Genomic DNA, 12,082 nt, shown 5'->3' with positions numbered 1-12,082 from the left:
TAGTATACCATTGAATAATGACTGAATACATAAGCTTAAACAACAAAATATTGTTTATTTTTGTTCAACCAAGTCCAACTGACCAGTGCAATATTGTCATTAAGTGTAGCAATAGGATACAGTGTTTCCCCTAGGTTTCCATACTTTTTTTCTCGGTACTTTACCCTACTTTGTGTAATAACGAAAACATTTATCTCAGTGAAAAAATAAATCCAAAACTTTCTATTTTAACATTTTGAACAATAGGGCTTTACAATCTTTTGCTATTTTTTTTTCTAAAGAAATTCTTGTGTTTTAATTTTTCTCATAATCAACTGAAAGCATAAACATTTATTTATTTTTAATCAAATGAAAATAAAACTTTTTAAATTTTGGCAAACAAACAGAGGTTTGCTGTTAAAAACAATAAATAATAATAATTTAATATTTAAATAAAAATCGTAGTATTTTTTTCTACAATTAAGTGGTTAATCTTGTTGTTATATTTATTTTTTACCATATATATTGTTTTTTGTCAATTATTTAATAGAGTCTGGGAACGTGACGTCAGCAACGCAATGCATGTTGGGAATTTAGGTAACGGAGCTGCGGTGAACACTGTGTTTGATTGTGATCGTGAAGTTTTAGTCTACTTTATTCTGCATAAATAATAATTTTTGGTGAACTATTGTTGTGTTGTTAATTGCCACAGTCTCACCGATTACCAGCATGTACGCCGACTGTCAAATGTTTGATTTTCCAGCTTTCCAGCTTGGACAATCACCGTGGATCCCAAGTGTCCGAGTTAACAAAACGGCGTTGCATGGCGTGGGTACAAGCAGTTAGACGGAAAAGCATTAGTTGACTAATATGTGCCCCAGCGTTGTTATGAAACCATGAATTAAGAAATTAATGCTGTCAAATCAGTTGCTCTCAAGGAATGTCATCCAACATAAACTTTTCTGTGTAAATATGTTCATGTATTGCGTGTATTTATATGTATATACACATGTACATATATAAAATTTAAATTATTTATATATACACTAGTTAACATTTGAAGTGGATCAAAAGCTTTCATCAAAGTTGTCATAATAAAATCATGTCTTAGGACTTTAACTTTTTTGATCCACTTCGAATGTTGACTACTAATATATGTATATATATATATAGATATAACAGGTATAAAATATACACATGTATGTGTACTTATACATAGACAAACAATGTTTTACAGCCTTCAGTTATGCCGCGTTTCAGGCAACCCGTTACCCGTGTTTTTCCAGCCTTCTACCGGTGAAAGTGCACTGGAGCGGCAATCAAACCTGTGATTTCCCATCTGTGAACTCGTACTAACGTTAGATCAACGTACTCCCAGTTCCGAGCTCTGATATACGGTGCGTTGTTTATGCAAGTGGTACATGGTGGAAAAATAGACTTTAGGACAATATAACGTTGCATTCAAATTAATAATAATAAATGCGCTCAGACAGTTTGGCACGACTTGCCTGGAACGCGTGACTGGTGGTTTGAAGTCGTGATTTATGGGCTTTAAAATCTGCCTGGAACGCAGCATTAAACATGCATTATCTGTTTTGCATATTGCATACCACGTTGCAGCAATAAATTGAAAAAACACGAACATTTCTATATCCCTTTATTTGTGGATAACACACTGAGGTAAATGTGCACAGTTCACAGCAACATAAGAATCAACTAAATTGAAAAGTTCAGTTCCACTACTACTATAGTGCAAACACAACAGGTGTAAGATGTAACAGTGCTGTAAACTTTAAGTCTCAAGAACAGAGGTAACAATGCAGTAGGTAAAACGGCTAATAACACTACAAACAAAGTAGGAAAACACCATCTGGGAATGTTACGTGCGTTAAGGCGGTAACGTAACTCATTTAGATCGTCCACCACTCTTTATGCTCGTAAGGATCGAGCCGTTGATTATTTTTAGTTTTTCTAAATACCTCAGCTTTGACACTTCATTAAGCTTTTCTCGGTATGGAAGATTTAGCTTTTCCTCGGATCTGTGCATTGTTTTTTTTCTTCTTTTTAATAGTAGCCTACTATCTTGTAATACTGACGGCTGACGACGTTACATAAAACATGGCGGAAACTACCCATAATTCTACGCGCAGTGACGTAGTTGGCCAAGCTCTATAGGAATATTGTTCTGTTTCATGTTAAACCGTACTTTTATTTTGACAGGTTGCCGTGAAGTTTCTGTGTGTAAAGTATGATATGATGCTAGTTTTCTCAAATGAAACGGTAAAAGTGACACTGACAGTAGCTTTGGAGATTGAGTCTATCTGTTCATTTGAGATGCAAATGCCAAAAATTAACGGGAGCATCACGCGTGCAGTAAAAAAAAAAGCGTCTCTGCCATTCTAACATAAAGAGGCAAACTTTACATGCAGGATTCATATTAAAACGGTCTTTTTGCATTTCAGTTTTCACAGATACTAGTCCATATCGCGATTTGAATTAAGTGACAGACCAACTTTTGATTTATCAATCCAAAAATCGACGAATTTACGTGGCATTCCGCGCTATAGTAAATTCGTTTTTTATGAATGGAGTCCGCGATCCAGTCTGTGTTTTCTTGGAGGAGACATTGTAAACGCGCCCCCCTAAGATAATGGTAGGGGAAACACTGGGATATTTAGAAATATACTAGCCTAGATTTCAGAAATTCAGGTACCCTATAGTTAGGTAGACCTTCTGTAAAAGCATTGAGGTGATACCTGAGGCTCGATGTGCTGCGGTGATATGCGCATTCCTTTGTCTAAACGCTAGTTGGTGCTCCAGTATAATCGGTCCGCTGAAACTCATCCAGTGAGAAACGTTCCGCGGTGCAAAATTAAGTGCGATTAAAATGCGTTAAAAAAATTTAACGCGTTATTTTTGTGTAATTAATTAATCTAAATTAACGCGTTAAAGTCCCGGCCCTAATATAATTGTTTTATTAAATCAATTAGAGTTATTAAAATTGTATGAAATTAATAATTGAATCCAGTAAATTTATGAAAAACAGGATTTTGTAAAAATAAAACTTAATTTGAGTAAAAAATATATTTTTTGTTAAACTTTTAATAAATTGTTGTTAAATCGTGTAAGTTGATTTCAATTTAATCTTTTTAATTTAATCAATTAGGAGTCTAGAAAAATTTAAATGGAAAAAAAAGAAAGAATCCAGAATAATTAAAACAGAATTTGGGGAAAAAAATTTAATTTGGGAAAATATTTAATTGATTTCATAGGGAAATAATCATGTTGTGAAACTCAAAACTGGAGTAATGGTTGCTATAAAAATGTAGCTTTGCCATCACAGGAATAAATTACATTTTTGAAAAGAATTCAGTTATTTTAACTTGCTAGAAAATTCACAAAATTTCTGTACTGTATTTTTTATCAAATAAGAGATTTTTCAAAAAAGCTATTTTGCTCCATATGAAATCAAATATACGTCTATAGCAACAAAAGAAGTCAACTTTGACTCTTTGCATACATCAATCTTTTAGAAGAGTTCAGCAATAAATTCCCTTCATTCTTATAGCATCTTCCTGTCTACTTACGTTTAATCAAAGATATCAAGCGTTTAAAGTCTGAAAGCTTTTTTTTGTTGTTGTTGTATTAACGTCTTACTGAGAAGGCTGGGAAAAGAAGTGAAAGATCAATTCAAGGTGACTTTTCAAACCAGCCCTGCATTGCCGTAGTCATGCACTCTTTCACGCTTTTGAAAAGAAGAAAAACATTTAGCTTTCTTTTGAAACTACCTATGATTATTCAATCAAGAAAGAGTGAATGTACTAGGGGAAAGGATATATGTGTTTGTATGCTTGCGTGCTTAGCTGTACAGATGGTCTGAATATTAATGTATTAGTACTGGTGGTGGGGGAGAATAAACCCGTCCTTTATTGACCTATTTGGATCTCGTATTCCCTGTCTTTGGCCTAAGAAATAGGAAAGAGGAAGAAGAATGACTGCGGGGCTGAATTCCCTCTGAGCAGGACCACCCCTGTGCAGTGAACATGCAGAGGATAAAGTGGAATAAAACATTTTCATTTGGTGTGTGTGTCGGTGAATTAACTCTTCTGAGGCATTTCTTACAGTATTTCATCTTGAGTTAAATGATCTCATCTAGTCCCAATTGTCAGGTCATAAACCAAGCAATATTTCAAAATGAATTTTAACAGTCAGCAGATAGCATTTTAATAAGTGCTGAGTGTAAATTGTGTCTATAAATATCCAATATTTTAGGAATGAGTGCCTTATATGTTCATTTTCATAATTTTTCTAACATTGTTGCAGGTCTGGAAGACGTGCAGAGCTAAAACCGAGCTCGCCGTCTCCACAGGGATTTGATTGAATCAGCAAAATTCCTTTGAATTTGAAATGAACACGGCAAATCCGCCTCATTTTACTCCGTTTCTTTCTGTGTGCATCCACAATGTATTTCCACACGACTGTAGTTCATGTTTTGAACATGAAAGGAAAGAAAAATGTCTTTGCAAGCACATTTCGGTGTTGAATGTTAATAGAGTGAGTGAATAGCAATGAGTGATTAAAAAAAGAGAAAGCAAGAGAATGCTAACATGGGTATTTAGGTCAGGAATACAAGGCATAAAAGAGAATGTAAGAAAAACACACTAATGATAACAACTATAGCAGAACTTCAATAGATTCTGGCCAGATATAACAGGTCAAGGTACTGAAATATGTCTGGATAATGAAATATGTCTTGTATCACCCTTATGAGGTATATTTAGCCATAATGGCCAAAGAGACCGTACTATCACTCATATTTCATGGCTAGTTTAATTTATTTTATAATCTTACCTTTATATTAGCTTAAATCTTGTGCAAAAAATAGTCTATAATAATATTTTTTACAAAAACAATATACAAATCAGTGTTTCAAATCAGCCAAGGTTTTCTTAAAAGTGAACATGCAGAGAAGGTCAAACGCTGTTTACAAAAAAAAAAAAAAAAAAAAAAAGATAAAACAGCGATGTAGGGCGATTTTAAAGTTGGAGAGGAAAATGAGATGGGGTTTTTTCGACATACCCTAACTGTCTTAAACCAGAATACACAGAGTTCACACAGAGCTAGACAAGACCCTCAAAAGGGATGAACACGAACGCGCGCAGTGGAGAGAGGTAAACAAAACAACAGTCACAAATTAGAAGTACAAAATGAGGATTTCGATATAAGCCAAGAGGAGACTGGTTTTTCTTTGCTAAAGTAAGGAACCTTTGCTTCCTTTGCTCCTGTAAACAAACACTGGTTTTCACGAGACATGCACAAAATTAGTGAAAATTAGTGTCCTACACTCTTAAAAATAAAGGTGCTTTATGAAGCCATAGAAAAAGGTCAGGAATACAAGGCATAAAAGAGAATGTAAGAAAAACACACTAATGATAACAACTATAGCAGAACTTCAATAGATTCTGGCCAGATATAACAGGTCAAGGTACTGAAATATGTCTGGATAATGAAATATGTCTTGTATCACCCCTTATGAGGTATATTTTGCCATAATGTCCAAAGAGACCGTACTATCACTCATATTTCATGGCTAGTTTAATTTATTTTATAATCATACCTTTATATTAGCTTAAATCTTGTGCAAAAAATAATCTATAATAATATTTTTTACAAAAACAATATACAAATCAGTGTGAGAGCGAATCAACGGTATGATACGAGAGACATGAAACTATCACAGATATACTAGCGTATGTAAATTTCGTAAGTGCTATACACTCTTAAAAAATTGCTTTAAAAGGTTCTTCACAGCGATGCCATATAGAAGAACCATTTTTGGTTCCACAAAGAACCAATCAGTCAAAGGTTTTCTTACCTTTTTATAATCTGAAGAACCTTCTTTCGCCACAAAGAACCTTTTGTGAAACAGAAAGGTTCTTTAGATGTTAAAGGTTCTTTATGGAACCATTTAGACAAAAAAGGTTCTTCTATGGCATTGTGAAGCACCTTTATTTTTAAGAGTATATGTGCACAGCCAGGGTTTTCTTAAAAGTGAACATGCAGAGAAGGTCAAACGCTGTTTACAAAAAAAAAAAAAAAAGATAAAACAGCGATGTAGGGCGATTTTAAAGTTGGAGAGGAAAATGAGATGGGGTTTTTTCGACATACCCTAACTGTCTTAAACCAGAATACACAGAGTTCACACAGAGCTAGACAAGACCCTCAAAAGGGATGAACACGAACGCGCAGTGGAGAGAGGTAAACAAAACAACAGTCACAAATTAGAAGTACAAAATGAGGATTTCGATATAAGCCAAGAGGAGACTGTTTTTTCTTTGCTAAAGTAAGGAACCTTTGCTTCCTTTGCTCCTGTAAACAAACACTGGTTTTCACAAGACTCACATGCACAAAATTAGTGAAAATTAGTGTCCTACACTCCTACACTATTTAAAAATAAAGGTGTTTTATGAAGCCATAGAAAAATCTTTTTTGTCCTTTAACATCTGAAGAAACTTTCTGTTTCTCAAAAGGTTCTTTGTGGCAAAAGAAGGTTCTTCAGACTATAAAAAGGTAATAAAGAGATGGTTCTTTTGACTTTTGACTGAATGGTTCTTTCTGGAACCAAACATGGTTGTTCTATGGCATCGTTGTGAAAAAACTTTTAAAGCACCTTTATTTTTAAGAGTGTACATCATCCGCCCAGGACAGCTTCCGTGTACAACAGTTAGCGCAAGCAAGAGAAAAGTGATTATTACATTTTAAATATGGATATTATTCTTATAAAAACGCATTGATTCGCTAGAGGATAGCGTTATTCACCAGGATCATTTTTAATATACCTCTGATTGTATTATATTGATAGAAGTAAGTCATATACACCTAGGATGCCTTGAGGGTGAGTAAATAATGGGCTACTTTTCATTTTTGGGTGAACTAACCCTTAAATTAAATGGCAAATTCTGCCATGAAATTCTGGATGGTGCAGGCAGATGGGTCGTTAACGCGAACTGATGATATTCACAGCGTTAAACTACTTGGCACAAGCTGATTGGTTAATGTTGCATAAACAGCCAATAAGCTAGCTGCTGTACATTTAATTGGCTGGTTAATATTCACATTTCGAGTATTTCGCAGCACACTTTCGGAGTTCCTCTGAAACCCTCCACCTCCCCAGCTCGACCTGTATAGATCTACTAAGGGTTATTATTAGTGGTGGGCCGTTATCGGCGTTAACGTGCTGCATTAACGTGAGACTTTTATCGGGCGATAAAAAAAATATCGCCGTTAATCTATTCTCAAAATTGGGTTGGGAGCTGGGTCTAAACTACGCAAGCTATGATGACTTTCACCTTGATAGTTTAACGCGGATGTATACCAAAGACTATAGAATATGGTCGCGCGTTTACGTCTCCTCTGCCAAAACACAGACGGGATCACGTCGTCCTCCATTCATAAAAACCGAATCTACTATAGCGCGAAATGCCACGTAAATTCGTCGTTTTTTGGATTCATAAATCAAATATGGTCTGTCACTTAATTCAAATCGCGATATGGACTAGTGTCTGTGAAAACTGAAATGCAAAAAGACCGTTTTAATATGAATCCGGTATGTTCCGTTTGCCTAGCTGTATGCATGAAAGGTGGAGACGCGCTTTTACTACACGCATACTGAAACACACGTGACGCTCCCGGTAATTTTTGGCATTTGCATCTCACATGAACTGATAAACTCAATCTCCAAAACTGCTGTGAGTGTCACTTATACCGTTTCATTTGAGAAAACTCGCATCATGTCATACTGTATGTATAGACAGAAACTTCACGGCAACCTGTCAAAATAAAAGTACGGTGTAACATGTTTAGTCATTATTTGGGTAGCACACATATTCTGAATGCCTTCAGCAGAATTCAAATTAGCCATTTTAATCTAGATTAATCTAGATTAATTCCAAGATTTAATCTAGATTAATCTAGATTAAAAAAATTAATCTATGCCCACCCCTAGTTATTATATATGCTATTTGTGCAGCAGTAGTATGTCTTAAATACTCACAGCACTGTATCAGCATATGTATTGGCAGTACCAAGTACCTCTACTTGCTTTGGAGCAGCAGAAGCAATAATCTACAACAACAGCAATAAGGTCCGCCAAGACCAAATACATTAAAGGGGACATCATATGTAAAATTCACTTTCACATGGTGTTTTTATGTAAATGTGTGTGGACACAACTGCCCTACAATGATAAAAAATCCATTCACTCCGTTTTTAATCTACAAAAAACCTAAACAGTCTCAATAATGAAGCTGTTTTGATTTTCTGAGCAGTGTGACGTCATATTGCTCAAGTCCCATTCACGACCGTTGACGGACTGTTCCGTATTAGCGTAAAAGCGGCGTAATTTTCTCCCAACAGATCAGAGCGACTGGGGACGCTGTGGATTGGTTTAGTTTTTGATGGTAACGTGCCACCAAATACACAAAAAAATGGAAGAGAGGGGTGGAGTCAGCAGTAGCTCATTATCATTTAAAGAGCCATGCAACGAAACGGCTCGCTGTGTTTTTGGCTAGGTAAAAAGGGTGTTGTTTTACATGTCATGACCATTGCAGAATTTTAACCAAAGTATGTTGTAGATATTTCATGAAGACCCCAAAGATTCATACCAAGTGAAAATGGGCATCCAATGTTTGCTTTAACGTTTTCATATCTATTATTATGCGAAAATCTTCAGAGAGTTGTCAGGATAGAAATAAATTTTTTCCCCAATCAGCAGCAGAACATCGGTGAGCCAGCTGTCCGCAATAAGGAAAACTCCTAGAGAAAACCATGGAAGTAAAACAGTGCCAGCAGATCTCACGATTATTCTCATCTTCATCCACCCTGCGTTGTATCTGGCAGTCTTGGGAGTTATAAGAACAAAAAGAGCGGTTTGAAGGACCTGAGAATCAGATTGTGTGAAACACACTGTCCTGCTCATGCTTGCCGATTATGTCGTCTCACCCTTTGAAGGTCATTTTGAAATTCTACAGTACAGGGTGCCCATGGGATTTGCTTTTAGTCTTGCAAGAAGTGCTGATCTGTTATCAGAGAGAAAGAAACAGAAAGGAAATGAGAGAAACCGTGACAAGCAGAGGGAGAGAGAAAGAGGCTTGCCTGTGACTTGCAGAGGTTAATGCGTCTCTGCTGCGTTCTGACACACGCTGCCTCATTTTCTCTTGCGCATTATCTCCTGTCTTCAGAGGCGACAAAGCTAGTAAGCTTCTCTGACAGGCAGCAAAGGTAAGGCCTTTATTTTCTTTTATTGTGAAAAGCAAGGCCACAGTGTCATGTGGAAATGGAAATCAGCAGATGTGAATGAGGAGCTTGGTTGCTTACCGCAGAGCTGATGGACAGCAGTGGCTTCCTGTATCTACAGTACATGCTTGTGTGTGTGTAAGTGTGAGAAAGAGAGTGCAAGAGTCTAAAAGACTTCAATTAAAATGTTACGCTTCACAAAAGTACACTGCCTGTATAGCAGGTGTTAGCCTGTGGGTGTGAGACTGAAGCAATCAATCAGTCAGTCAATAAATCGTTAAGTGTGCCAAGCAAGTGCTACGTTAACTCTCCTCACACACTCACTCAGAGACTTAAAGATGAGAAGGGGTTAGACATCAGTACAATGAAGATGAATGAGACAATTCATACTGACAATTTTTTTAGCTATGTGTTGTTTTTGCTGCGATTAAATTAATTTAGGTATGAATGCCAAAATCATTTTAGCTGCAAATGTTTTTTTTTTTCTTAAATTTCAGCTTGTAATCAATATATTTTATTATTTAAGAAATAAAAATATTAACTTTATTCATTATTATGTATTTATTTCATTTATTTATACAATTATTTTTATTTAAATTACTTATTTGTACATATTTTATTTTTAAAATGGATAAAAATGGAAAAATATTATCTTTACTGATTAATTATGTTTTTGTTTTTATTCATTTACATATTGATTGTTATTTAAAAATTGGAACATTTGTTTATGTTTGTACATTTTATTAATAAAGAAAATATAAACTGTTTATTTATTTATGCTATTTAAAAAAACATGTTGACATCTATATATTTATTATATAAAATAAATAAAACATTTGATAATTTAGGAAATTAAAGCAAAGATATTAAGGATTTATTAATTTTTTATTTTATCTTTTTTTAAATTTAATATTTATACATTTGTTTATTATAGAAAATAAATAATGTAATATTTAAGAAATTCAATTAAAATATTAACTGTTTAGTGATTATTATTTGTGTATTTATTTGTACTAATTTACATATTATCGTTATTTAAAAATTGGAACATTTATTTATACATTTTTTTCTAAAATAAGTACATTTTATTATTAGAGAAATTAGACATTAACTGTTTGTTTGTTTATTTATTTATGCCATTTTTAAAATGTAATGTTGATTTATATATGTTTATTATATAAAATAAATAAAACATTTCATCATTTAGGAAATTAAAGGAAAGATATGAACTGTTTATTAATTAAGTATTATTTATTATATATTTTATATTATAATAAATAAATAATAAACTAAATTAAACATTTCAACATTAAAACTATTAACTGTTTGTTTATTTATTCATTTATTTATTTATGCATGCTATTTTAAACAAAATTCTATGTTTATTATATACAATAAATAAAACATTTAGAAAATTAAAGGAAAGGTATTAACTATTTATTAATTATTATTTGTATATTTTTATTTGAAAAAATGTAACGTTTATTTATATATTTGTTTATTATAGAAAAATATAAAAAAATACATTTATTATTTAAGAAATTAACTTAAAATATTAACTGTTTACTGATTATTATTTATGTGTTTATTTGAATAATATAAAAATATTACAATATTACAAACTGGAACGCTTATTTCTATATTTGTTTATTATATAAAATAAATACATTTTATTATTAAAAAATAAATAATATTAACTGTTTATTTATTTATGCTATTTTTAAAAATGAATGATTTCTATACGTTTATTATATAAAATAAACAAAACATTTTATAGTTTAGGAAAACAATAAAAATAAACAAAACATTTTATCGTTTAGGAAAAGAAAGAAACATTAACGTTAATAATTAGGTATTTTTTATTTTACAAAATGGAATGTTTATTTACATATTGGTTTATTATAGAACAATAAATAAATGTATTATTTAAGAAATTAATATAAAATATTCATATATTTGTTATTAAAAATTTGAAAGTCTATTTACAGTATATATTTATGTAAAATACATACATTTTATTATTAAATAAATGAAAAATAATATGTTTGTTTATTCATTTTGAATGCAATTTTCAGTGCAACGTAAAAATTTAATTAATTGTTTAATTATTATTATTTTGTTTGTAACAATTAATAATCAGATTCATGTATTTTATTTATTTTTTAATAAATAATAACAATTTAATTCACAAAATATTTGCTGCAGAACCAAAATATATGCAAGGTTTATGTGTTAACTACTATGCCAAGATAAACAGATTGCCCCAATGTCCTCATCTCGTTTTCAGAGATAATGCATTAAATTAGTGTTCTCAGTGAATGAATTGTCTAGCTGCTCAATCAGCCCTTTAATTTTCTTCTGCACCTCCCATCCCACTCTATTATTCATGGTGTTATTCTTTACCAGTCCCTGTGCATTCTTCCGTTCTTTGTTTATTTGACTGATTACTGCTCCTCCTTTCATATACATCACCGTTCGTATTTCTCCCATGCAGGTGCTGATCCCTGAGGGGGGTTGTGGGTAAACGGTAAATGCCATCTAAAAATACCCCACCCCCCAATCCCTCCCCTTACCTTGCCTGACTCAGCTCGTCCCTTGGAGTAACCAGCAAGAATGATCGAGGCAACGGAAGAGTGACGACACTGGTACAATTACACATTCCCAGGGAAAATGTCATGTGTTTGAAATGCTGCTGGGCCTGCATGCCTCTCTAAACACAAGGGATACAACGAGTTATTGTTTATAAAAGGTGAGAAAGTACTTCTGCATCGAGAGCAGATGTGAAAACACCCACATGCATATACACGCA

Source organism: Garra rufa, chromosome 19 (assembly GCF_049309525.1).
Source record: "Garra rufa chromosome 19, GarRuf1.0, whole genome shotgun sequence".
NCBI classification, from domain to species: Eukaryota; Metazoa; Chordata; class Actinopteri; order Cypriniformes; family Cyprinidae; genus Garra; species Garra rufa.
This window is presented reverse-complemented; position numbering follows the sequence as displayed.